Source organism: Gastrolobium bilobum, unplaced genomic scaffold (genome assembly GCF_033153095.1).
Source record: "Gastrolobium bilobum isolate Gb01-03AN ecotype WA unplaced genomic scaffold, APGP_CSIRO_Gbil_v1 utg21995, whole genome shotgun sequence".
Lineage (NCBI taxonomy): Eukaryota > Viridiplantae > Streptophyta > Magnoliopsida > Fabales > Fabaceae > Gastrolobium > Gastrolobium bilobum.
This window is the reverse complement of record NW_026898466.1, coordinates 3,461-29,574: the sequence shown is the minus strand read 5'-3', so window position 1 is coordinate 29,574 and position 26,114 is coordinate 3,461. Positions and strand designations below refer to the sequence as shown.

Here is a 26,114-nt window from a genome sequence, read left to right as displayed (position 1 = left end):
ATAGATTAAAATATATTAGTTGAGTATACTTAAATATGGGTAAAGTGTAACAAATACATAAAGAAATATCATTTACAACAATACCATTTCTGGAATACCGTTCTCTGGCTGATTTGGATTTATATTTGATGCTTTTGAACCTTTGCCTAAGCACATCAATACGTTTTATTTTAACGGACTGGTGTTATCAAGGAGTTTTAAAGTAATGTTATTCTCTATATTATCAAGAAAAATTGATTTTTATTTTCTCTTACTGTACATGTAAACTTTACCATGAGTCCATGAGACCATGACTACATGAAGAGGAAAGCGAGAGAAGGAACTGGGACAGTTCAGAGAATTATTTAAGGCGGGATTGAAAATTATATATTTTACGTTAGTCAAGTTACCATTACTAGTGAATTACCTGTGCGATGCTTGAGAAAAAAGAATGAAATTGTTGTTGGCCGTGGTTGGTTAATTATCGTCTCGGGTAAATCAACACCTTCATCATGATGTGAAGCTCTAAATTTTAATATGCTGGGGATATAAACATAAAGTTATAAATATAAAGGAACAAAAAAACATACATACTACTTGAGAAATATCTGAAATAGAAAAGAATTATCATGCTATTTTGTGGTATTTTTGAACTTGGAAAAACTACAGCATTCACGCTTGAAAATAACAAATTGCCCAATTTTTTTTTTTTTTTTTTTATAACATAATTGCCCAAATTTTCAATGAAGTAAAAATGCGACAAAATCCAAAACATTGCACAACAGTTAATGCAGCCAAAAAATTTCCGCTATTTTTTTTTCCTATCTTGCTTTCCTAGGGCAAAGAGCGACACATCCGGCACCCTACAAAGACCCAAAGAAAAAAAACAATTATAAATTATTTAGGATGAACACTATTCGACAATAGAAATGTTAAATTACTATAGCAACCAATGAATAAAAAAATAAATTATAGGTCGCATTAAATAAATTGCTCAAACATTTGGATTATTTATATACTGCTCATTAAATAGATGACACTCATATTTTAAGGTGCAAAAGAAATAAAATCAAATAAATCTGTACTAATATTTATAAATAGTTTTTTTTTATAACTTATTAAAGAACTAAAGAAATTGGACTAATGGGCCGGATCCTTTACATATGTAGAATAGGCACTACACAAATATCAAAAAAAAGAAAGAATAGGCACTACACTCGCTTGTGCTCTCTCAAGTCTCAACGGTAACCACGGCGCTACTCGAACAAGGATTGCGGCCATTCCCAACGATCTTCTTCTCAGTCTCAGGTTCACGCCTCCTTCTTTTTTTCTCTTTTCCATCCCTCTCTCTCTATATCTTTTTTCCCCTCACTTTTGAAACGCTAGGCCTATGTATGTGTGACTGTACACGTTCGCCAGTAACGGTAACGCACGATAAAACAACACCTTTCAGTTTGTGGATTTGGCAGATCCTGATTATCGTGAATCATTGATTGTTCTACTTGGTTCTTACACCAGTAAATAGTAATGGTCTTTCTTGTTTTAGTGATGCGCAATTCTTGATTGATTTTATCTGCTGATGAAACGGTTATTTATTGGCTTTTGTATAGGCTGATTCAATTTCTCGTATTTGTGAATCTAATTTTTTGTCGAACGTTAATTAATATAACAGTATTGATATCAAAGTTTTATATTTTGCTTTTTCTAGTGAAAGACACATCAATCTCTGCTTTCAATACATTGTGAGTGTGTCCTACCTTTGAACCTTGTTGTTTTGCAACAGGTTGAATTGGAGCTGTGTGTTTTCACCTTCAAGTATCATATAAGGCCTCTTGCTGCATTCCCTGATCAACAACGTTTCTCGGTATGCATCATTCCCAACTCCTCCTTTGAAATCTCTTGACGTTTTTCTGTTTTCGGGGAATGTTATTTTCCATCTGCGTTTTATCTTTTAAAAGTTACTGAAATTATTTTATTATCTTGGGGTTGTATGTATCTTCTTGAACCAATGTTGGTGTCGATTAGTTAAACTTCTTTTAAAATCTTCACTTGTGCTTGCTGGAATGAAAGCAAGACACAGTCCTAGCTTAATTACAACGTGGTTGTGGAACTGCAACGATATCTTGTAACCTTAACCTGATGGTTGAGTTCATTATGATTAGGAAGAGACATTGACAGACAACGGCACATCTTCTACCAAATGGAATAGACAGCATGACTTAATATAGAAATGTTATAATTACAAATGTAAAAAATCAAAGGATATCTCTTACAAATTTTTCATTCATTGACTTCATCTTTTACAACTCCCCTCCCTGACATGAACGTGTATATTGTATATTATTGATATTGACGTCATGTTATCTCAAGTAGGCGCCTCACATGACTTTTGCATTTTCATTGAAATGGCTGAATGAATTTATTCCTTTGCTTTGTATTAATGAAGTTGTCTTAAGAGTTACGACAAGACACCGCACAACGTCATACTACCATGTCCTAGGAGGCAACTCTACTACCGTGTCCTAGGAGGCAACTCTGCTCTGCCCTATTCGAATCGAATCTCCTCTTGCCGGAAAGGAAAGCGTCATTTCAGTTATCGAACAATGTAAGATTTTTTCTTTTTCTTTTCTTTTTTTTTAAAAAAATAAATAAATTTCACGTGCTTCAATTCCCCCTGGTTTTGATTCGTATTTGCAGGGGAGCTTTGAAATTACATCTTCGTTTTTCCCAAAGTGTTGATGGTGTTGCTGTTGACCCTGAAACTGATTGGAGCTTTGATGCTCTTGTTTCCGAGCTTGATGCTTTGGAGATCAAGCTAGCTGCATCTTCTATCAAACTCTGGCCTTTAGATAAAACAATATCCAATTTCAAAGATAGACCCTTCATAATGGGTGTCTATGAGTATGAGATGGAGGACATAAAGAGCGAGGATGATGATGATCATGACAGAGCTTTAGTTGTTGCTGGCAAACGTTTTACTTGTGATGAACTTTATCTGAGGTGTCTATTTCTGAAACCCTAGCTTTCTTCACCTATTTTGAATAATAAAAATGTCAATTTTAAACCCTAACTTCATATTGTTTGTTGATTCAGTTGAATTTTTCTCCATTGGGTGTTTTGAGAGTAATAATTTGCACTTCCTGGGTGTTTCAGTGACAATGATGATTCTGACGTTGCCTCTGGTTTTAAATGCAACCCTACTTGATGGATGAAGTGGGAGATATAGAGGGTTCCTTGTTTGAGTTGACCCATGAACATCAGGTCAGGGTTAAGGTGAGTGATCGTGTTAGTTACCTGTTTTACATTTTAGTTACAATTTGAATAACTTGTCATTCTTTATCACCATATCATGCATGGCGAATTGCAAAACAAACTCATGGTTTTGTTTTACGCTGTATAGTAGACTTGTTTCTGATCTTCTGGATTGACAGGATGAAATTAGGAATAAGATCTCAGCACTGGAGATGGCTCTTGTGAATGAAAGTCAGAATTCTACTTCTTCCCTTCTTCGAGTTGAGAAATATAAAGAAACAAGGCGGGAATTGGATAAAAAGTTTGACACTCAATATCAGCGTCGGATGTAAGTTGTCACAGTCCACCCTCATCCCCTTTTTACTTTTCAAGGCAATATGATTCTTTCCTTCACATATCTGTCTTGTCTGACTTTAATATAAGCAATGACTATGAATTGTTATGGACAAGGCAGGCTACTCTATTATTATGTTCACGTTATCAATGTGTTTTATGAGAGCTTTAAACTATGGATTATTTGCATGAAATGATTTTGTTAATGTGTCATGCCATTTGTGGATATCCATTAAGTATTAATATTTTTTTTTCCCATTTGTTTGGGCTGGAGCATGATATGTTTCACAAAAATACTGTTGAAAGGATACATGTTTAATTTGTTTATAGGAGGAAGACAAACCGTCAGGATGCACATTAATTTAAAGCTGTGGAATCTGATTTTATTTGATGAATACATTTTTATGACTATTGAACTTGAATGTGCTTTTATATTGATGCTATTTCTCATTTTCATAACTAAATTTGACATGCATAGTATGTTTTCTACTTGTTCTCCACCCCCTAAGCATTTTTCTCTTTTTCTTTTATTCTCTAGTGAGATAGTTGCTATGTTTGAACTAGTTGAAAATGAAGAAACTGATGTTTATCTCCCAATTTTTGTAGTGCGGAAGCACTTGATAATCACTTGACAGCTGTTCAACATGACCGTGAACTCAAATCACAAATAGAAGAAAGGAAAATAAGAAGTGATGCAGCTTATGAAGAGGCCAAGAGAAAGGCTGCTTTACAAGAGGAAAAACAGCAGCAAGAAAAGGCTAAAGCTGAAGCAGAGGTACCGTAACTTTATCTTTTAGTTGATTGTATTATTTGGCAAAATATATGGTAGAATATATTAAATATGATTAGATATGATTAGTCTGTAATTATTATGATTAGATATGATTAGTCTGTAATTAATTCTGATTGTATTAGGTTTGTATTAGGTCTGGGCCTTTCACTTAAGCCCATTAGAGTCTCTATATATTGTAACCCTCTAAATTAAATCAATACACAAAATATTATTTTATATTCAAGTTGGTATCAGAGCTCTTTTGTTCTGAGGACCCTCGCTTTCGCTTAGAAACCTTGTTTTTGCTTTAAAACCTAAGCCCACTGCTTAGGGGTCCTCTTTTTTTGCCGTGCGTCCTTCCGGCAAGCCATCTAGGGCTGTAAACAGCTTCTGAGTAATTTTCCAAACGCGTCAGCACCGTCGACGGTCACCGGAACCACCGTCTGTAATGTCCCACATCGGTTGGAGAGGGGAATGAAGCATGCCTTATAAGGGTGTGGATACCTCTTCTAGTGTGAGGCCTTTTGTGGGGTGTTCCAAGAAACAAAACCGTGAGCTCGACAGTGCTTGTGCGCGGGGCAAAGCGGACAATATCATGCTACAGGGTTTGAGGCTGTTACATTTATGGTATCAGAGCCTGGCCCTGGATCGGTGTGTACAGCGGGGACGCTGTATTCCCAGTGGGGGAGGATGTAATGTCCCACATCGGTTGGAGAGGGGAACGAAGCATGCCTTATAAGGGTGTGGATACCTCTTCTAGTGTGAGGCCTTTTGTGGGGTGTCCCAAGAAACAAAACCGTGAGCTCGACGGTGCTTGTGCGCGGGGCAAAGCGGACAATATCATGCTACAGGGTTTGGGGCTGTTACACCGTCCGCCACTAGGACCACTGTTCAGGCCACCGGAGACGTTTTTCCGACGACTTTTAAGACCAGACATCACGCGATCAGGACTGTCTCCTCCCGGCGATCAAGTCTGTGGAGGTCCGGTCACCAACGCATCCCTCATGCGCCGTCACGTGCTGCCCACCTCCTCTGCGCGTGGGCCTCACTAGCCACCTTCTACCGGCGCGTGTGCACTACTCCGGCGGCTTTTTCCGGCCGGTCTTGGACAGAGAAGCTCGCCTTCTCCTCCCCTTTCTGGATCTGTGATTGTCTCTCTGTGGGTCTGACTTTAGACGCGTGGTTCTCCTTGATTGGATATCGTTTGCCTTCGTTTACGGCTTTTATATTTTATCTTTAAATGGCAGCAGCATCTCCTGATCTCTCGGAGGTTAACTCTTCTTCTATTGTTGCAAATATAGCTCAGTCAGACAATGCATCATTTGGTTCAGGTTCGGACTATGCTGCACTCCAAACCCCTCTCAGGAAGGCTTCTCCTCAGTCTCAGCCTTATACTGGTTATCCCGTTGCTTGTGTTTCTCATTCTACATCACTTGGCACTTGGATATTTGACTCCGGTGCTACCGATCATCTCTGTGGTAATAAGGAACTCTTTACATCTCTTACTTATTCTGATCATTTACCGTCTTTTACCCTTGCGGATGGAACCAAAGCCCCAGTTCGTGGGATTGGACAAGCTCGTCCGACCTCTACCTTGGCCCTGACATTTGTCTATTACATTCCTGGCATCCCTTATAACTTAATTTCTATTAGTAAGTTGATCCACTCCCTCACTTGCACATTACTTTCTCTAACCATTCTGTTTCTGTGCAGGATCCGGCTACGGGAAAAATGATTGGAGTGGGTCGTGAGTCACGGGGGCTTTATTATCTGGATGTGCCTCGTCCTTCAGTAGCATGCTCTCTCACAGAATCTCCACAACTTATCCACAGTCGCCTTGGTCATCCAAGTCTTTCAAAGTTGCAGAAAATGGTTCCTCTTTTGTCCGGTCTTCAGTCTTTAGATTGTGTTTCATGTCAACAAGGGAAGCATACACGCTCCTCTTTTGCCAGTCGAGTTAATAAACGAGCTTATGCCCCTTTCTCTCTTGTTCATTCAGATATCTAGGGTCCAAGTCGTACCTTGTCTGTATTAGGTTTTCGGTATTTCGTTACCTTTATTGATGATTTTTCCCGTTGCACTTGGACCTATTTAATGAAAAATCGTTCTGAGTTATTTTCCATTTATAAAAAGTTTTCTACTGAGATCCATACTCAATTTGGTGTTTCTATTCGTATTCTACGTAGTGATAATGCTAAGGAATATGTTTCTAGTGATTTTTCTAATTTCTTGGCCACACAAGGTACTTTACATCAAACTATTTGTCCTCACACTCCACAACAAAATGGGGTGCCTGAACGTAAAAACAGACATCTCATTGAAACTGCCCGTACCCTTCTTATTCATATGCAGGTTCCCCTTCACTTCTGGGAAGATGCTATACTCATCTCTTGTTTTCTCATCAATCGCATGCCTTCATCTGTGCTCCACAATGACATTCCTCATAATCTATTGCTTCCAGATGTTCCTCTTTATCCTCTAACTCCATATGGCTTTGGTTGTACTTGTTTTGTTCATGATCTCACTCCTGGTAAGGATAAGTTAACATCCAAAGCCTTCAGTGTATCTTTCTTGGTTATTCTCGTCTTCAAAAGGGTTATCGTTGTTATTCTCCCGACCTTAAGCGTTACTTAGTTTCGATGTCACTTTTCTTGATCAACAACCCTTTAATTCTATCCCATCTCAGATGTCACAGGCTGATCATGCACATCCTGTCCCTTTTCTTGACTTGTCTTTGCCAGCTGCAGGTGCTTCTATTCCAGATGAGCAACCTATTGCTTCTATACCTGAGGACCGTCCACTTCTCACCTATCAGCGTCGCAAAACTGTGCCTCCTGTCGACTCGACTCTTGCTGACTCATCGCCCACTGCTGTTGCTTCTTCCTCTCCGGATTCTTCATCAGAGACTCTTCCCATTGCTCAAAGAAAAGGTACACGTACTACTCGTAACCCTTATCCTCTTTATACCTTTTTGAGTTATGACCGTCTTTCATCACCTCATTTCACCTTTGTTTCTAGTCTTTCTTCTATTTCTATTCCTAAGACCACAGGTGAAGGACTTTCCCATCCAGGGTGGCGCCAAGCAATGCTTGATGAGATGACTGCACTTCATTCCAATGACACTTGGGACCTTGTTTCTGCTCCTCCAGAGAAGTCTATAGTTGGTTGTCGCTGGGTTTTTACTGTGAAAGTTGGACCTGATGGCCATATTGATCGTCTCAAGGCACGTTTAGTTGCCAAGGGTTTTACTCAAATCTTTGGCCTTGATTATAGCGATACATTTTCTCCGGTCGCTAAGATGGCGTCAGTCCGCCTCTTTCTTGCCCTTGCTGCTGTTCGTCACTGGCCACTCCTTCAACTTGACATCAAAAATGCCTTTCTTCATGGTGATTTACAAGAAGAAGTTTACATGGAGCAACCACCTGGTTTTGTTGCTCAGGGGGAGTCTGGAAAGGTGTGTCGTCTTCGGAAATCCTTATATGGTCTCAAGCAGTCTCCTCGAGCATGGTTCAGTCGCTTCAGTTCTGCTGTTCAGGCGTTTGGCTTAATCCGCAGTAAAGTTGACCATTCTGTGTTTTATAGGATTACATCTCCTGATAAGTGTATCTATTTGTTAGTCTATGTTGACGACATCATTCTCACTGGAAGTGATCAAGACGGAATTCGTCAGTTAAAACAACATTTGTTTAGTACATTTCAAACAAAGGACCTTGGGAAGCTGCGTTACTTCTTGGGAATTGAGGTGGCGTAATCCAGACAGGGCATTTCTATCTGTCAAAGGAAATATGCCTTGGATATCCTAGAAGAAACTGGTATGTTGGGGAGTAAACCAGTTGATACACCTATGGATCCTAATGTCAAGTTATTGCCCGGACAGGGGGAGCCGTTATCTGATCCTGGACGTTATCGGAGGCTAATTGGGAAGCTCAACTATCTTACTGTGACTAGGCCAGATATTTCTTTCGCTGTTAGTACAGCGATTCAGTTTCTTGATTCCCCTTGTGATTCACATTGGGATGCTGCTGTGAGGATCCTCCGATACATCAAAGGAGCACCAGGAAAAGGTTTGTTGTATTCAGATCAGGGAAATACAGGAATTTGTGGTTATTCAGATGCTGATTGGGCAGGATCACCCTCGGACAGGCGCTCTACTTCTGGCTATTGTGTCTTCTTTGGAGGAAACTTAATTTCGTGGAAGAGAAAGAATCGATCTAGTGCAGAAGCTGAGTATCGTGCACTGGCAAATGCTACCTGTGAGTTAGTCTGGTTAAAGCAGTTGATTCAGGAGCTTCATCTTTGTGAACAGAAACAACCCATGACACTCATCTGTGATAATCAAGCTGCGCTACATATATCCTCTAATCCTGTCTTTCATGAGAGGACCAAACATATAGAGATTGATTGTCACTTCATTCGAGAAAAGATTCAGTCAGGAGAAATCAAGACTGCTTTCGTCAACTCCTCTGATCAACTAGCGGATGTCTTCACTAAAGCTCTTAGAGGTCCTCAGGTTCAATATATTTGTAACAAGCTTGGTGCTCACAATATATACGCACCAGCTTGAGGGGGAGTGTTAGAATATATTAAATATGATTAGATATGATTAGTCTGTAATTATTATGATTAGATATGATTAGTCTGTAATTAATTCTGATTGTATTAGGTTTGTATTAGGTCTGGGTCTTTCACTTAAGCCCATTAGAGTCTCTATATATTGTAACCCTCTAAATTAGATCAATACACAACATATTATTTTATATTCAAGTATATATATGTTTCAAATTACATTTGGGTTGAAGCTGCCGATGCTTAATGAGGTTAATTATCACCTGTTTACAATTGCAAATGCACGTTTTTTTATATGAAGTCTATTGGTTTACTATTTCTTTCTTTTTATTTACTTTTTTTTTTGTTACAATGATGTTTTGAGAGTCCTAAACTGCCTCAAATAAATTTATTGTTGCATTGGTTTGGATTGTACCTTGCTTGACCTGCTACTAGCCTATGACTTGGTAATATTTTCACAGATATTCACATGTCCACCACTATGTGTATCTTGTTAGTTGACACTTACCTTCTTTATATAAGCTTTAGCGCAAATGCTCTTTCATTCATTATTTTTCAATTTTGTTGGCGCAGGCCAAACTCAGAGCAGAGGAAGCAAAATAGGCTGCATTGGAATCCAAAAGAAGGGCAGAAGTGGAAGCTGAAAAAAGAGCAGCAGTAGAAGCTGAAAGAAGAGCAGAAAAGGAAGCTATATAAAGGAATGTTACTGAAAATTCCAAAAGTGTCAATTCTGGAGGGATCCAGCAAGAAGCTGCTCGGTTTTCAGCAGATACTGCATCAAGCCTATTGAATGTTGAAACCAAGGAATCTGGTATTGGTTTTCTTTGTTTTTTTCCATATTCTTTCACATTTAGAATTTACTAGCCAATGTTGAAGTTTACCTGTTTTCTTTGCCTTCTCTTTTTTATTTGACTATTATTTAGTTGGAAAATTGTTTTTTTCCCTTATATTTCTATGCTAGTGAAATTAATTTACTTCTTCCCTGTGTCATCAACAATTATTTGATGAAGCTATCTGCATAAGCAACAAATTTGGTGTCATTTAAGACTTTTGAATCTTATATTTTATCATTAGTCACCACATTGTTAATTACAAAAGTTTCCTTCATACACTTTATTTATTTAAAATCTTTGCTGTAAAACAACCATAGAAATATGGAACCCCTTCTAACGTTGTAAGGATTTGGTGCAATTGGTGTTAATTTATAGTGCATGTGGGTATTCCCTTGCATTGCATGTCTAGATCTATGTATTAGTATTTATGATACAGACCAACAACAAATTGATACAGACCAACAACAATCAACAGTAAATCAACTCAAATCAGAAACGAAACACAGCTCTATGAAGGAAATACGTCCATATCTGTATTATAACTGAAAATGATAAGCTCCAATTACACTTCTAATTCATCCTCAGAGGCAAATTGTCCATCAGGATCAATTAATCTCCTCTTTCAAACAGGAAACAACACAACAATGTAAATCAAAAAGTGCAGGAAAAGAAAGATAATGTGAAGCAATTGGAGAGGCTCCACTCTCTCCCAAGGTCTCAATTCTCCTCTCCTTTTTATTCGATGCCCTCCCTCTCTCCTCAGCCTTCCCTTTAAGCCTTCCCTTTACTCCCTTGCGCGCACTCAGTTTGTTGCAACAGAATTTGCTGAGTCACCATCCTTTGCTTCAGTGATATTTGGGCCCTGATCACCTTTAGTTGAAGCCCAATTCCTCCTGTGCTTGTCCCTTTTATATACCTGAGTAGGCTTGGACTGGATCGTATCAATACTGCCCCCCAATGCAAGCACCTTGTCCTCAAGGTGGAAGTGAGGAAACTGCCCATTAATGACCGCAAAAGATTCCCAAGTATTTTCAAATTCTGGCAAGTGATGCCATTTGACCAGCACCTGAAGCTCCCCTGTGTTGGACAATCTCCATTGTACCAACTTTTCTGGTTCCACAATCAATTCCCAATTCTCAGAAAGGGCCTCAGGCAAAGGTTGTGCATTCAGAACCGGAGTGACAGCCTTCTTGAGTAAAGAGACGTGGAAAACCGGGTGGACTTGACAACTTCTGGGTAATTGTAACTTATACGCAGCTGCTCCAATTTTCTCCAAGATAACATAGGGACCATAATACCGGGGACTCAATTTCTCGTTAACACGCCTTGCAATTGTTTTAAGCCGATAGGGCTGGAGCCGTAGATAAACATAGTCACCAGGAGCGAACTGGACGTCCCTTCTACGCTGGTTGACATGGACAGTCATACGGTTCTGGGCTTGGACCAAATTTTGCTTCAGCTCGAGCAAAATTTCATCTCTGGCATGCAAAGAATTGGACAGAGCATCCACGGCAGAGGCAAACCCTTCCCCTCTAAACAGATGGGGGGAATCTCTACCATAAAGGGCCTTGAAGGGTGTCATACCCGTGGCATCCTTGTAGGTTGAGTTGTACCAAAACTCAGCCCAAGGAACCCATTTATGCCACAGCTTAGGCCTAGGTCCACAGAAACAACGTAAGTACACCTCTAAACACCGGTTTACTACCTCCGTTTGACCGTTAGTCTGTGGATGGTAAGCAGTGCTATAGTGCAACTTAGTACCGGCACTTTTGAATAGGTCTGTCCAAAAAGAGCTCATAAAGATCCGGTCCCTATCTGAAACAATGGTTGATGGGAACCCGTGAAGTCGTACTATCTCCTTGATGAATAGGTCAGCAACATCTTTGGCCGTGTATGGATGCCTAAGGGGGAGGAAGTGCGCATATTTTGTGAGGCGGTCAACAACTACCAATATTGTATCGAAACCCATAGATTTTGGCAGCCCTCCCACAAAATCCATGGAAATGTCAGTCCACACCTTTTCTGGAATAGGTAATGGTTGCAACAACCCAGCTGGGGACAGATTTTGTGCTTTATTTTGCTGACAAATGATGCATGCAGCCACATACTCCTTGATACATCTCTTCATCCCTTCCCAATAAACCAGCCCAGCCAACCTTTTATAGGTTCTAAAGTATCCAGAATGCCCCCCAAAGCTGGAATCGTGGAATTCATGTAGCAAAACAGAGATGAATTTAGAATTTTTAGGCAAAACTAACCTCTCATTGTAGTACAACTTGCCTTCGACCAATTTAAATCCTTGATGAATGTCACTGCCAATTAACAATGCTTGAATAATGCTTCTCATCTTACTGTCATTGTGTAATTCCAGCTCTAGGTCCTCCAATATTGGCAGCTGCAATCTAGTGATGCCGCACAATTGCATTTGTCTAGAGAGCGCATCAGCAACGTGATTTTCCTTGCCCGGATGGTAGTGGATCTCAAAATCAAATCCAATGAGCTTAACTGCCCATTTCTGCTGCTCCTCATTCAATACTTTCTGATCAGTTAAGAATTTCAAACTCTTCTGGTCAGTTTTTATGACAAAATGTCTCCCCATCAAGTAATGCTTCCACTTTTGTACGGCAAAGACTATGGCCATAAGTTCCTTCTCATAGATTGACTTCCCTTGTGCCCTTGGGGAGAACCCTTGACTTAGAAACGCAATAGGTCTGTTGTCCTGCATTAGGACAGCCCCAATTCCTTTTCCTGACGCATCTGTGACCACAATAAACAACTTAGAGAAATTGGGCAAAGCAAGAACAGGGACGGTACTCATCTTCTCCTTTAAGAATTCAAAGGCTTTCTCCGCCTCTGCATTCCATTTGAATGCATCTTTCTTAAGCAACTCTGTTAATGGTTTCGCAACTTTCCCATAGTCTTGCACAAACCGCCTATAATATCCTGTCAAGCCTAAGAAACCTCGCAGGCCCTTTACATTTTTGGGTATTGGCCATCCCCTCATAGCCTTAACCTTACTAGGATCAGCACTGACTCCTTGAGCTGTTATAACGTGGCCCAAATATTCCATCTTACTCTTTCCAAAACTACACTTCTTCCTGTTGCACACCAATGAATTTGACCTTAGGGCCTCAAAGATCAGACGCAGGTGCTCCAAGTGTTCAGCTCTGCCCTTGCTGTATACCATTATATCATCAAAAAATACCAAAGCGAACTTCCTCAGAAATGGACGAAGGACATCATTCATAAGAGCTTGAAATGAGGAAGGTGCGTTTGTTAACCCGAAGGGCATCACCAAGTACTCGTAATGTCCTTGGTGTGTTCTAAACGCGGTTTTTGGTATGTCCTCTTCTCGCATCCTGATCTGATGGAATCCAGATTTCAGATCGAGTTTGGAAAAAATTGTTGAGCCCCCCAACTCGTCTAGCAACTCATCCACCACCGGAATGGGAAACTTATCAGGCACAATCAGCTTATTCAGGGCTCTGTAATCGACACAGACCCTCCAGCTCCCGTCTTTCTTCTTTACCAAAATCATGGGACTAGAATAGGGGCTGGTACTATGCCTAATCCACCCATCACCCAATAACTCAGCCACCAGATTTTCTATCTCAGACTTTTGATAGTGTGGGTAGGTACCTGTATGGCCGTATGTTTGGCACCGTGCTCCCAGGTTTCAGGTTGATTGCATGGTCGTGTTCCCTCTTCGGCGGCAGCCCCTTTTTCTTCTGGAAGACATCTTCGAACCAAACCAACAAGCCTTCCAACTCCTCCCATGGTTCTTCACCATCTGGACCCTCTTCTTCTTCAGATTTTAGAAAAAAACCTTGTCCGTGGTCTTGCAATGCCTTAACCACAGACTTCAGGGAGGCTACAGAACGAAACAAAGTCGGATCCCCCTTGATGACGACCTCTTGTCCCTCCTGCATGAACCTCAGAACCAAGTCCTTGAAGTTGGCTCTTATATCCCCAAGCTGAGTGAGCCACTCCAATCCCAACACCACATCCGCGCTTCCCAGATCAAAAATGTAAAGATCTTGGTTGATCCTTGCTCCCTGAAGTGAAAGACTCACTTCCTTACACACCCCCTGACAACAAACCTTGTGGCCATCTCCCACCTCTACATTATACGTTTGGGTCTCTGTAACTGGTAGCTTCAGTCGCTCAGCCACTCCTCTCTCTATAAAGTTGCTTGATGCCCCACAGTCAATCATCACGACGACGCCAGTCCCGTGAATCTCTCCCCATGCCTTGAGTGTTTGGCTTGAAGAGAGCCCCAGCAAACATTGCATCGAGAGCTGAGGAGTTACGTCTTCGTTTCCTCCTTGTGGATCTGTATCTTCAAGGATCGTCGGCCCTTCCATCGGCTTTTCTCCCTCCACACAGTCATTGTCTTCGACTATCATCACCTGAAGATGCTTGAATGGGCACCTATGTTGGGGGTTCCACCGTTCGTTGCAGGTAAAGCACAGCCCCTTGGCCTGACGTTCCCTGGCTTCTGCTGGTGAGAGACGTCGATTGCTACTCGCTTGACTCTCCGTCGCGAGTCCAGCCCCTCCGTGTGTATTGACGGTGCCAGATGCCCCTTTTGTGGCCGTCGTTCGTGTTTGCTCCTCGTTTGGAGCCCTAGCAGGTTGATTTAGGGTATTTGAGTGGGCTTGACCCATGACCCGAACCGGATTGGATTGGTTAGTGAAGCCCGATCCGCTCCAGTTTCCCCTATTGGTGTATTGGCCAGCCCAATTACGTTGGGCCTGATTTCCTCTGCCCGCTCCTGTTGGCCCAAATCCTCTCCCTGTCCCCAAGCCTTCGTCCCTCAATGCATCATTCCTCTTCTCTATTTTCAGAGAATACTTCATCATCTCTGATAAACTTATGTTGGGAGTCATCATCAACTCTTCACGAACGCTACACCGGACGCCATTAATCCACGCGCCCTTCAAAAGCTCTTCATCCTCAAAACGCAAAGCACCAATAATCTTCTCGAACTCGCACCTGAACTCCGCCATCGTTCCCGTCTGCTTTAAGGAATACAGAGCTCTATATGGGTTATCTAGAGCTTCCAGTTGGAACCTGCTCAAGACTTCTCGCCGGAAATACTCCCAACCCACATTGGGGTTGTTGATTTCCCACCACAGGTACCACTGTAGGGCTTCGCCTTCCAACGTAACCATCACTGCAGCTACCTTGTCTTCTTCGGCTACACCGTTGATACTGAAGTACCTTTCTACTTTGTTTATCCACCCGTACGCGTCCTCTCCGTGGAACAAGGGTAATTCCAAACGCCTGGTTGTTGACATAACCGGATTGTATCTCCGTCCTGGCGGTCCGGTTGTGTAGCGATTAGAACCGTCATTCTCGTCGTGAGAATCATTTCCCCTGAGTCTCGTTATGTCATCCAGTCTCCGAAGGATCTCCAGCACCCCCGCTTCGCCAGCTTCCACTCTCCTTAGTATTTCAACGTTTTGAGCCTCTGTCCTGCGCAACCTCTCCTCCATAGTATCAACACGGTTTTCCATGCTTCTAGTCACGACCATCCCACAGAGCTCCTAGATCGGAGCTCTGATACCAAATTGATACAGACCAACAACAAATTGATACAGACCAACAACAATCAACAGTAAATCAACTCAAATCAGAAACGAAACACAGCTCTATGAAGGAAATACGTCCATATCTGTATTATAACTGAAAATGATAAGCTCCAATTACACTTCTAATTCATCCTCAGAGGCAAATTGTCCATCAGGATCAATTAATCTCCTCTTTCAAACAGGAAACAACACAACAATGTAAATCAAAAAGTGCAGGAAAAGAAAGATAATGTGAAGCAATTGGAGAGGCTCCACTCTCTCCCAAGGTCTCAATTCTCCTCTCCTTTTTATTCGATGCCCTCCCTCTCTCCTCAGCCTTCCCTTTAAGCCTTCCCTTTACTCCCTTGCGCGCACTCAGTTTGTTGCAACAGAATTTGCTGAGTCACCATCCTTTGCTTCAGTGATATTTGGGCCCTGATCACCTTTAGTTGAAGCCCAATTCCTCCTGTGCTTGTCCCTTTTATATACCTGAGTAGGCTTGGACTGGATCGTATCAATTTACTATTTAGTTTTTATATTGTTTTATCATCTGAGATTTCACCTGGCCTACACAATCTTTAGGTAATGTATACCGCGCTGCAGCAAGTGCTTCAAATCTAGAGCATGGGAGACTACAGAAACTGAAAGAGCTATCTGAGAGAAACCAAGTGATAAGATCAAGTTCTAACATGGTAATAATTAGATATTGCATCTGTTTATCTCAAGGCTGTTAGTTTATTATCCTACATGCAATAAGTAATACGAATTATTTGTTGATTTTGCCTTTTGTTTGTTATCATATTTTTTTAATTGAATGTTGTTCTAGATAATATAATGTATATTTTTCATGGTTTTTATTAGCACCAACATGTCTGAGGCATGAAATGTCTGCAGAACTGTTTTATATCACAAGAAATCTGCTTCTGCCCTTCATCACTTTGAAGACTAACTTGCCCATTAGCACACTCTTGATTTTGATGAGATGACTTGTTTCTTTGTGTCAACATCTGTTCAGGATTATACCCGACACGAGAGTCATATTTCCCGGTTGATAAGGCAAATAAGTGGCACAAGAGACAACGTTAGGTGAAGTGAATATTTTAATTTCACTATGCATAATGCTGATCATCAATTTATCATTCTTGCACTTCTTGAATTTTGTTAAGGGACAAAATTTTATGTCCATCTGTTTCTGTTGCAACACTGTTTAAGAAATGTTTTAACTGCCAAAAAACACACAAGAATATATGTTTGAAATAAATTTTGTTCAAGAATTTTATTTCAAATAAAGGCAATCCAAATCCTTTAAACAGGGTATTAGTACTGCACGTCTATTTACTCTTTTGAACATTATGCAGGTCAAAAGCAAGTGATCTCATTAAACTCTTGAATGATCCTCAATGTCCTCAATCAATTGGCGTTGAGATATTTGCTAAAAAGGTTAGCCATTCTCTTGTTATAGTTTCTTTCTGCTTTATTGGACTAGAACAAAGATCATATGACAAACAATAGACTAATCTTACAACTGGGTTTATTTATTTATTTTTTGCATTAGTGGTATATGGATTATGGAAGATAGCAAATAAAAGGAAAAAGTATACAGTAATTAAAATGTTAAAGCTCTAAATTATGACTAGTCTGTATAAAATCTTTTTGTTTTAAAATCCTTAAAAGAGGTATTTGGAAATATTTGTGATCAAATAACATTTGGCTGAAATTGGCTAAAAATATTCAAAACGAGGAACAAAAACTAGCGAGATATGGTAGAATTTGGTTACCCGTCTATGGTTGTTAGTAAATGAAGTTGTTTGTGATAACTGACAACGCACTTTACAGGTTGTTTCATGGTGTGAAATCCGTCGTGATACTGCCTTTGCAAGTGCCTATGTCATTGTTCTCGTTACATCTCAGGTACAAGTTTAATTTCTAGCCTTTAGGATTAGTTAGGAGGATGGTATAGAATCAAGCCTTCAAGGAATAATAATAATTTATTTGCTTTTGGGTTTAATTGTTTTTCATTTGCAAGGCAGGTCCCACATACAATGGATGTTTTGCTGGCTGAGTTTCACAGGGCCTGCCCATATGTCACGCCTAGCAACTTGCAAGGATCAACGACTGTCCCCACACACTAACACGAGACTTTTCAGCGTGCTTTGTCCTCACTCGCACACTTCCCGAGAAAACTTCCCAGGAGGTCACCCATCCCTGAATTGCTCCAAGTCAAGCACGCTTAACTGTGGAGTTCTTTCGATCCGGGCTACCGAAAAGTAGATGCATCTTGTTAGTATAGGTAGTACCAATTAATTCTTATAAGTCATTCCCAACTGTACCGTCCCATACCAGCCGCTCCTTGTCCATGCCCTTTTGCACCGGCGATCACTCCCCGCCCTCGTCAGCGCCCGGGATGTTACATGCCCACCAGCTTCCGCCTGGTTCGTCCTCGAACCACACCGTACTGGAAGTGAGGCCCTGCTCTGATACCACTTGTCACGCCTAGCAACTTGCAAGGATCAACGACTGTCCCCACACACTAACACGAGACTTTTCAGCGTGCTTTGTCCTCACTCGCACACTTCCCGGGAAAACTTCCCAGGAGGTCACCCATCCCTGAATTGCTCCAAGTCAAGCACGCTTAACTGTGGAGTTCTTTCGATCCGGGCTACCGAAAAGTAGATGCATTTTGTTAGTATAGGTAGTACCAATTAATTCTTATAAGTCATTCCCAACTGTACCGTCCCATACCAGCACAGTCTCTGGAATCCCTCTCTTTCGAGTGTTGATTCGATTCATTCATGTACCCCCGTCCCTAGAAGCCTGCCAGGAGCCGCTCCTTGTTCATGCCCTTTCGCACCGGCGATCACTCCCCGCCCTCGTCAGCGCCCAGGATGTTACACTATACACCGTCCCAAAGCACATGGTTTACAGAAAGCTAACTTGATATAACATGAGAACATTATTGAGCCATTTATTCTTTTTGTCTAGTTTCCTAGCCTCATGTTAAATAGATTGTGGTATAGTTGATTTGTTGAGGAGAGTTAATATATTTTAACTTTCTTTAAACTCAATTTGAAGTAAGAAACACTTTTGCTACCTAAAATTCGTTTATTCGTCCTTTTTATACCACATTTTGCCTAAATAAGAGGTTTGAGTCCATTTTATCTCTATGAGAGAAGCAATGCCAATAAGGTTTTGCTAGCTATCCAACTTTTTTGACGTAACAATGACATTTCCACAGAGAAAGATCAATTACTGCGGAAAGCATAATTTGCAATATTGGATGATAGATATATAAAAGAAAAGTTAATTTGCTAATTCTTCACTGCCTTGAATATTTGAACTTAAAAATATATAATATTACTCATGGATGGAGGATAATTATTTATTATGATAATATATGCTCGTAGATGTGTTCTTTACTATATAATTTTACGAACATGGGGGATACTTACGCTGTTGAATCTGGATTCTTAATTTTTCCCTGTCAGTCTACCATTCAATCAAAAGAGGCATACTTCAGAAGTATTGGTTATCGAAAAGATGATGGAAACATGGAGAGTACAGAACATTACTTAGAGCGGTTAGAATCATACATGATGGTGTATGGTGCACTGGTTCAGGTATGTCATGATTGTCTCAGAATTTTAACAAATTTACATGGACCATATTTGCAGTTTGCCAACTACTGTTTCTCATCTCACTGATCTCATTTGATCTGTTTTCCATGCTTCTTTTTAACAGACTGAAATTCCAAATGTTCAAAATTTGCATGGCATGCAAGAAGGTTGGGCATGGCTTGCAAGGTTCTTGAATGCTCTCCCAGCCAATCAATATACAGCTATTTCGCTCAATGCATTCTTGCAAGTAAGTAATGTAGAATGTTGAGGTGCTTTGTTATTATACATCTTCTAATGTTAACAAATTCTTACTTTTTCAGATGGCTGGATTTGCTCTTTTTAGAAGATATAAATCTCAATTCTTAAAGATGCTGAAAGTCATCTCTGAGAACTTTTTAGTTCAGCTGAAATCACTGCAAGTACCAGAGTTGACAAAGACTGTTGCAGAAATACAGACATACATTGAAGATGAGAAGTTCCTTCAAGAGCCAGAGGGAAAGAGTCTACTGTCCAGTTTGTTGTCAAATGCATCTGTTCATTTTTGAAGGTTAAAAAACTCTGTTGCTTTTTTTTTGGTAGAAGATAGTGTAGGGAGAAAGGAAGTTGTTTAAAGGACAGTTGAGGCTACTTTCATGTGTAAGTAAATAACTTCAAATGTCATCCTTTTTTCCAAGGAGTTAGTCATGTTTATATCTGATTTTATCTACAGTTAACTTGCCGTAAAGAGTTTAGATTAAAAAAATGTAGGATTTGTACTCAATAATAACTTGCCGTAAAGAGTTTAGATTAAAAAAATGTAGGATTTGTACTCAATAAAAATTAGGTATCCGTATCTATGAAAGGATTTTTAGAAGAATTTTTTTCCAACCCTCCCTATGAAAGCAAATCAAATTACACGGATTCAGCCATAAACACCTCGACCACTAGCCGAGGTCCAACAAAGAAGCATTGCAGCCCATAAATTCGAGTTCTCAAACTGCCAGATTGGGATGGCACATGTTCTGGATGGCACATGTTCTGGACCTTCCCACGGGCTCATAACTTCTAAAAGGAATAACCTAAGTTAAGTGATAAGCCTAAGAGATAAGTGCTAGGATCCTCTATCCTATCCCAATAGTCCTCATATAAATAAAAGGTTAAACTTCTTAGGTACACATAATCCAATCCCTATTTTCTTATATATCACTGTGCACACACCTCATACCTTTTACTACATGTCTCTGTTACTATGAACACTGATCAGCTACCTCTTGCACCATTTTTTCTATAAACCACAACGCGCATACATATCTAAAATATAATTACTAACCACCGGATAAACATTCCCGATCGTTCCGGATCGATTTGTAATATCCATGGCCATTTTGATTACTATAAATTCCTTTTCTAGGCAAGTTAAATTATTGACTATTTATTGTAGACGAAGTTCAAAAATTGGATGTGGATAATTATATCATTTTGAATGCATTTTATCATTTCATAAAAAGAATAAAAGTGGTTAAATGAATTAGTAAATAATTTTAGTCAAACTTTATAATTGAAGTTATTATATTTTATTTAACAGTTTAGAATATATTGACTTTACGTAATATGGAGAAAGTGTAATAAATACATAAAGAAAACATCATCTCCACTAATACCATTTCTGGAATACCGTTCTCTGGTTGATTTGGATTTAGATTCGATGCTTTTGAACCTTTGCCTAAGCAAGTCGCCATCAATCCCTTCTATTTTAAGGGACTAGTGTTATCAAGGAGTTTTAGAGTAAGAAAAACTGATTTTTATTTTCTGTTATGGTACATGTAAACTTTACAATGACTACAGGAGGAGGAAAGCGAGATGTTAAGGAATGGAGACTGTTGGGAGAATTATTTAAGGTGGGGTTGACAATTACATATTTTCTATCAATCAAATTACAATTCTATATTTATTAATATTTATAAATAATTTTTATTTTTAGAAAAAAAGGTTTGATAGGATAATCTATTTATTGGGGTTGCGTTGCACTTTAGATTTAACCACTCTAAAATGGCAATTCCATCAAGATTTAACTTACATTTAGATTTGAGGTAACAAGTCACCTACCGCTGGATTAATAAGCATATTTGTTGATAAAGGATTAATTTTCCAACAAAAGTTATAATTAATCATTTTCTTTTTTATTTTTGGGTACAAATTGTTGTTTTGTAATTTCTTGCGAAACGATAACTCGGGGGGTAACTAACAATGTTAAAAGTAAATCTAGTCGTTGAATGTGCCAAGTGATCATATTTCTCACATGCTTAATTCTTACGACAGCTGAAACATCATAATAATTAGGAGTTGGATAAAGGTAATTAAGTAATTACTCTTAGTTGAATAATAATATATTGACTTTGACATTTATTAGAGGTTACGCCCACTTCTTAATTTGTATCTCGCAGATGTAACATTGATATGATATCCTTCTTCCTTATAACAATTTGTATCTCGCCCCTGCAGTATTATAACAATTTTATTTACATTAGAATAATAAATACAATACACAAATAGAATTAATGTAATATGTGTTTTTCTTACCGGGTAATGGTTTTGCTAATCCTTGTTATCCTTCCAACAAAGAAGCGTGATTATGCATTGGCGGATTAAATAAAGCTTTGCTCTTTTCCCTTTCAAAATTTTACGTTTTGGTGCATGAAGTTCGGTTTGGTTTTGTGGGTATTTAGGAATTTCCATGGCCTTGTTTCACTTAAACAACCCCTTACTCGAAGATAGAATTGGTGTGTGTTTATTCTTTATAGGAGTAATTGTTAGAACTAGAAGTGAGTAAATTAAAGTGGTGAAACTGAACATATAGACAAAATTAAAGTTAATTTTGGTCAAAACCAAGGGGACATGCCTGGTTTTGTGGTTTCAATGACTGTTTTGGTTTCCTTTGATCCAAAAAAAAAATTGACTGTTTTGTATCTTGGGCTTCTCTGGTCTAAGTAACGTCAGAAGTCTTTGAAAAAGGATGATTCTTTTTATTTACTTCTTAAAAAATATTATTTTGTTCAAGACCAAGAGTCAAGAGGGGGTGTTGTAATGAAGTTTTAAAAAAGAAATTCTAACACCATTACCTATGCTAAGAAATTACACCACAACAGAGATATTTCTTTTTTTATATTTTAATTTTTGGATATTTAATATTTTTTGTTAAAATAAAAGAGAAAATATAAAAAAACAAAATTAACAATTAATGTCAATTTTGTTTTTGATTAAAATGTCAATTTAATTATATTACTGAATATGGTAATTTATTTTAAGATATATATATATATAATAATTTATAATACTCCAATTCAATAAAGATAGAATATTAAAGCCTGCTTCAAATGATGAGAAAAAATAATCAAATCAGTATACAAGAATAAAAAAATATAATTTATGTATTTATTTATAATTGTAACATATAATATACAAATCATTTTTTTGGGTACATATATACAAATTGTTCTACTAAAATTATCATATATACAAATATGTTAAAAGATTAAATTTTTATTTAATATTTTAACATATTTCTTGTCAATTTATTTTTTTTAATCTTTTAACTATTTATATTATCTTAATCTTTTAACAATAGTGATTATACTGGATTAATTTTATCACATTATAAAAGTATATACTTTATTTTTTATATTATTCTTTAATATAGAGTAAATTTAAAATAAGTAAAGAGTATCATTTAAATACTGTTCTCTTAGTTAATATTATTAAATTAAAAAAGTGTGAATTTCAACATCTATCGATCTATCTAATTATATATCTTATAATTTAGTTATTGGTGTAATTATGTTATTATATTATTTAAAGAGTATGGAAAATTGGCAATCATACATTTAATATATTATTATTGAATTAAATTTTTTATTATTAAATAAATATATTTAATATATTATTATTGAATTAAATTTTGATATTTACTTAAAGAGCAACTAGGTGTCTAATTGATCATAAAAAGCTCAAATCCTATACAGGAATATTTTTTTCGGCAAACATTTTTTTTTTTTTTAATTTTAGATAAACATCTTTAATATATGATTATGGAATTAAAATTTGAAATTTACTTGAAGAGGAACTAGGTGTGTGATTCATAACATCAAGCTCATATTATGTCTCAAAATAGACATCAACTACGTGTCTGTATAAAGTGTCACCCAAAAAACCCAATCGATGGAATAAGGTTCTTTGCGTGTAAAAGTTAGGAAACACAAACATAACAGTATCTCTCCCTCCTTCGGCTAGAAATATAAACGATTCCTTTTTTAAGGTTTAATTTTTTTGCAAATTTCAGGTTGAGGGAGAAGCTAGTAGCGGGGATATCATTAATGGATTAAGTTAATTTAATCACACTAAGTGAATCCGATATCATATTTCAACCAAAAAACTTAAGGCACATCATATTTCAACCAAAATTTTTAATTGGATTCATAGATTCTTCCACTTATATATATTCTTCATTTAGCCCATTACCAATCAATGTGAGACTTATCACACTTGAATATTTCAACAATCTTCTCCTTAAGTGTGAAACTCAATATTGATATGCTACCCTCAACCGATTACACCTCAGGCCCCAAGTACTCAACCCTTATTCTAGCCCCAATCCGACTCTGATATCATAGTCAAGCGGTGCTCATTGAGACAATGCCTCTTCTTTGGTTATGCGACTAGCCCTCAACCGATTACACCTCAGGGCCCAAGTACTCAACCCTTTCTTCTAGCCCCAATCCGATATCATTCTCAAGTGGTGCTCATTGAGACAATGCCTCTTCTTTGGTTATGCGACTAGGAAGAGTTATCCTGATGTTGTTGTTTCGCTTGGCCCAACTGCTGATACCCCGCCTGCCAGATGCTCTTGCTGTGAGCCTTTTCTTTATATCTGTATAGAAATTCTCTCTCTATTAAGCTATTCTTTCTGGCTTGATCACAGACATTGGTGTAACTGTCTTTCTCCCACTCGATGGATTGCTCGCTCCTATTGACCTAGTTGTCTTACTCGCTGTCTAGCCCGCTCTCCCTTACTTTCTTTTTTAACCCTAGCTTGAAGGAGGGAGAGGCTGGCCCTAAAACTAGATGGCAGAAGAGAATACATTCCTCGTTCTTCGTTTCTGATTTGTTTGTCCATTTTTTCATTGGGTTCATACGTCTTTTCACTTATATACTCTTCACTTGATCTATTATCAATCAATACGAAACTCATAATATCTCAACACAACATACATGCTATGCTTTCAGGAGACACAACCTCTCGTAATAACACTATAATCTCAACTAGGGGTGTGTGTGGAGCGGTTCATAACCGATTTTAACAAAAACCGAACTGAACTGGTTTTAAATGGTTTGATTTTCAAACCGAACCAGTTTTTTTTCTTTTAAAACCGGTTTTTTATTTTCTAAACCGGTTTGAAACCGATTCCAAAACCGGTTTATGGTTTATAACCGATTTTGATTTAAAACCAGTTTTAATTCAAAACCGGATTTAAATCAAAACCGGTTATGAACCATAAATCGGTTATCAATTTCAAAATCGATTGTTTAACAAATTTAAAATCGATTTTTTAACAAATTCAAAATCAAATATATTCCGTGGTTGCGATAGTTCATTTCTAAGCTTGGGTTTCTTATCCTAATTTGTAATTTCTGTTGGGTTTAATATGTCTTTTCACTTAAGCCCAATAGCTTTAGTGAGAGTGAGCCCAAAAGACTAATTTCAACCCATGAAGCTTAGGGTTAGTCTTGGATTGGGCAGAGTATATAAACTCTTTTTTCTCTCTCGTGCCTCCTAGGGTTACAGACATCAGAAACAGACCAAAGAGGCAGACGTTCATCATCTGAACGGTTGCCCACACGACTCCCTGATCCCCTTGAGTCATAGCCTGGAAGATCAACCGTAGAGCGGAATTGCGACCGTTCGTGGTGCATTGCTGCAGATCGTGAGGCTTGAGGAGGAGAACTGAACGTGAGAATTTTTCACACTCGTTGCTTCATTCCAGGTAATCAAAGCGGTGTTCTTCATTCCTCATCACATCGGTACGATGCGGTTCCGCGTTTCTGTTGATATACCTTCAAATGGTATCAGAGCCGGATTGTGATGGAGATTTAGATCAGCTTTGATTTATTGATTTATTTTTGTGATTTTGAAAATATGGCACCTTTATTCTGTATCTGTTATTGAAACTCATGTTTTAATCCATGGTTAGGGTCTCTCGTGTATTTCTCGATTTGTAACAAGGAGGCTAATCCCATATGATTAGGTTTCCTCCTTGCTGCTTTTTTTAATTTTTCAGAATTTTTGTGTATTTTTCAATATTTTGTAAAAATTCAAGATCGAGAAACTGCGAGGAAGATGCGCAATCAGCACTGTCGGAGTCTTTTCGAGGACTTCTCGATCTCAAAACGGGGCGATCAATATATGGTTGGAAAGAGGACGGAAAGACAAACGCAACGGTGGGTGGATCTCCGCCATTGAAGACTTGACGCTCCGCCACGTGCCTCCACAAGAGGCTGAGAGTGGCCGCCACTCTCCGGCAAAGAATGGGAGAGTGAGGGAGCGTCCGGCCACCTTTTTGGGTGGTTCCGGCGGAGGTGCACTCGTCTCTATGTGTTGGTCCTTCCCCTGGAGTTTCGGCCTGATTTGACTTCGGGTAACGACGCGACAGACCTGACGGCTAGGGTTCCTCTTTCGCGTCCTAGGGTTTCTCGCCAAAGGATTGGGTCTTTGGGCTTTTGGGCCCATGAAACCCTAAAGGGGCTTGAGACAGATACTATGGGCTAGGCGAAAGTTAAATTCCAAAGTTGTAATATTTTATTTTTATTTTTATTTTTATATTTTCTTTAAAATAGGAAGGTCATGGATTAAAGTAATTAGGATTTATTATTTAATGCTTTTATTGAATGGTATGAATTATATGTGCGATTAACATGATATTTGTGATAACATGTCATATAGGATAGGAAGGTGCCATATTGCTGCATGATCACATGTCATACATGCATATTTACTATTATGTCATTACCGACTAGTATGATAGTATATGCGCGTAGTTTTTGATTTTAAATATTCCGGTAAAATAAAATTATGATTATTATGATTTTGGAAACAAAATCTAGATTAATGGTTATATTAATTTCGAAAATTAATTTTTTTTTTTTTTTGATAACATAAAAA

At 38.6% G+C, this 26,114-nt stretch overlaps 1 pseudogene; it reads left to right on the top strand.

Annotated features, from left to right (window-relative positions):
* The first annotated feature begins 1,241 nt into the window (after positions 1-1,241).
* On the top strand, positions 1,242-19,551 carry LOC133316522 (mRNA export factor GLE1-like; annotated as a pseudogene).
* Positions 19,552-26,114: the final 6,563 nt, after the last annotated feature.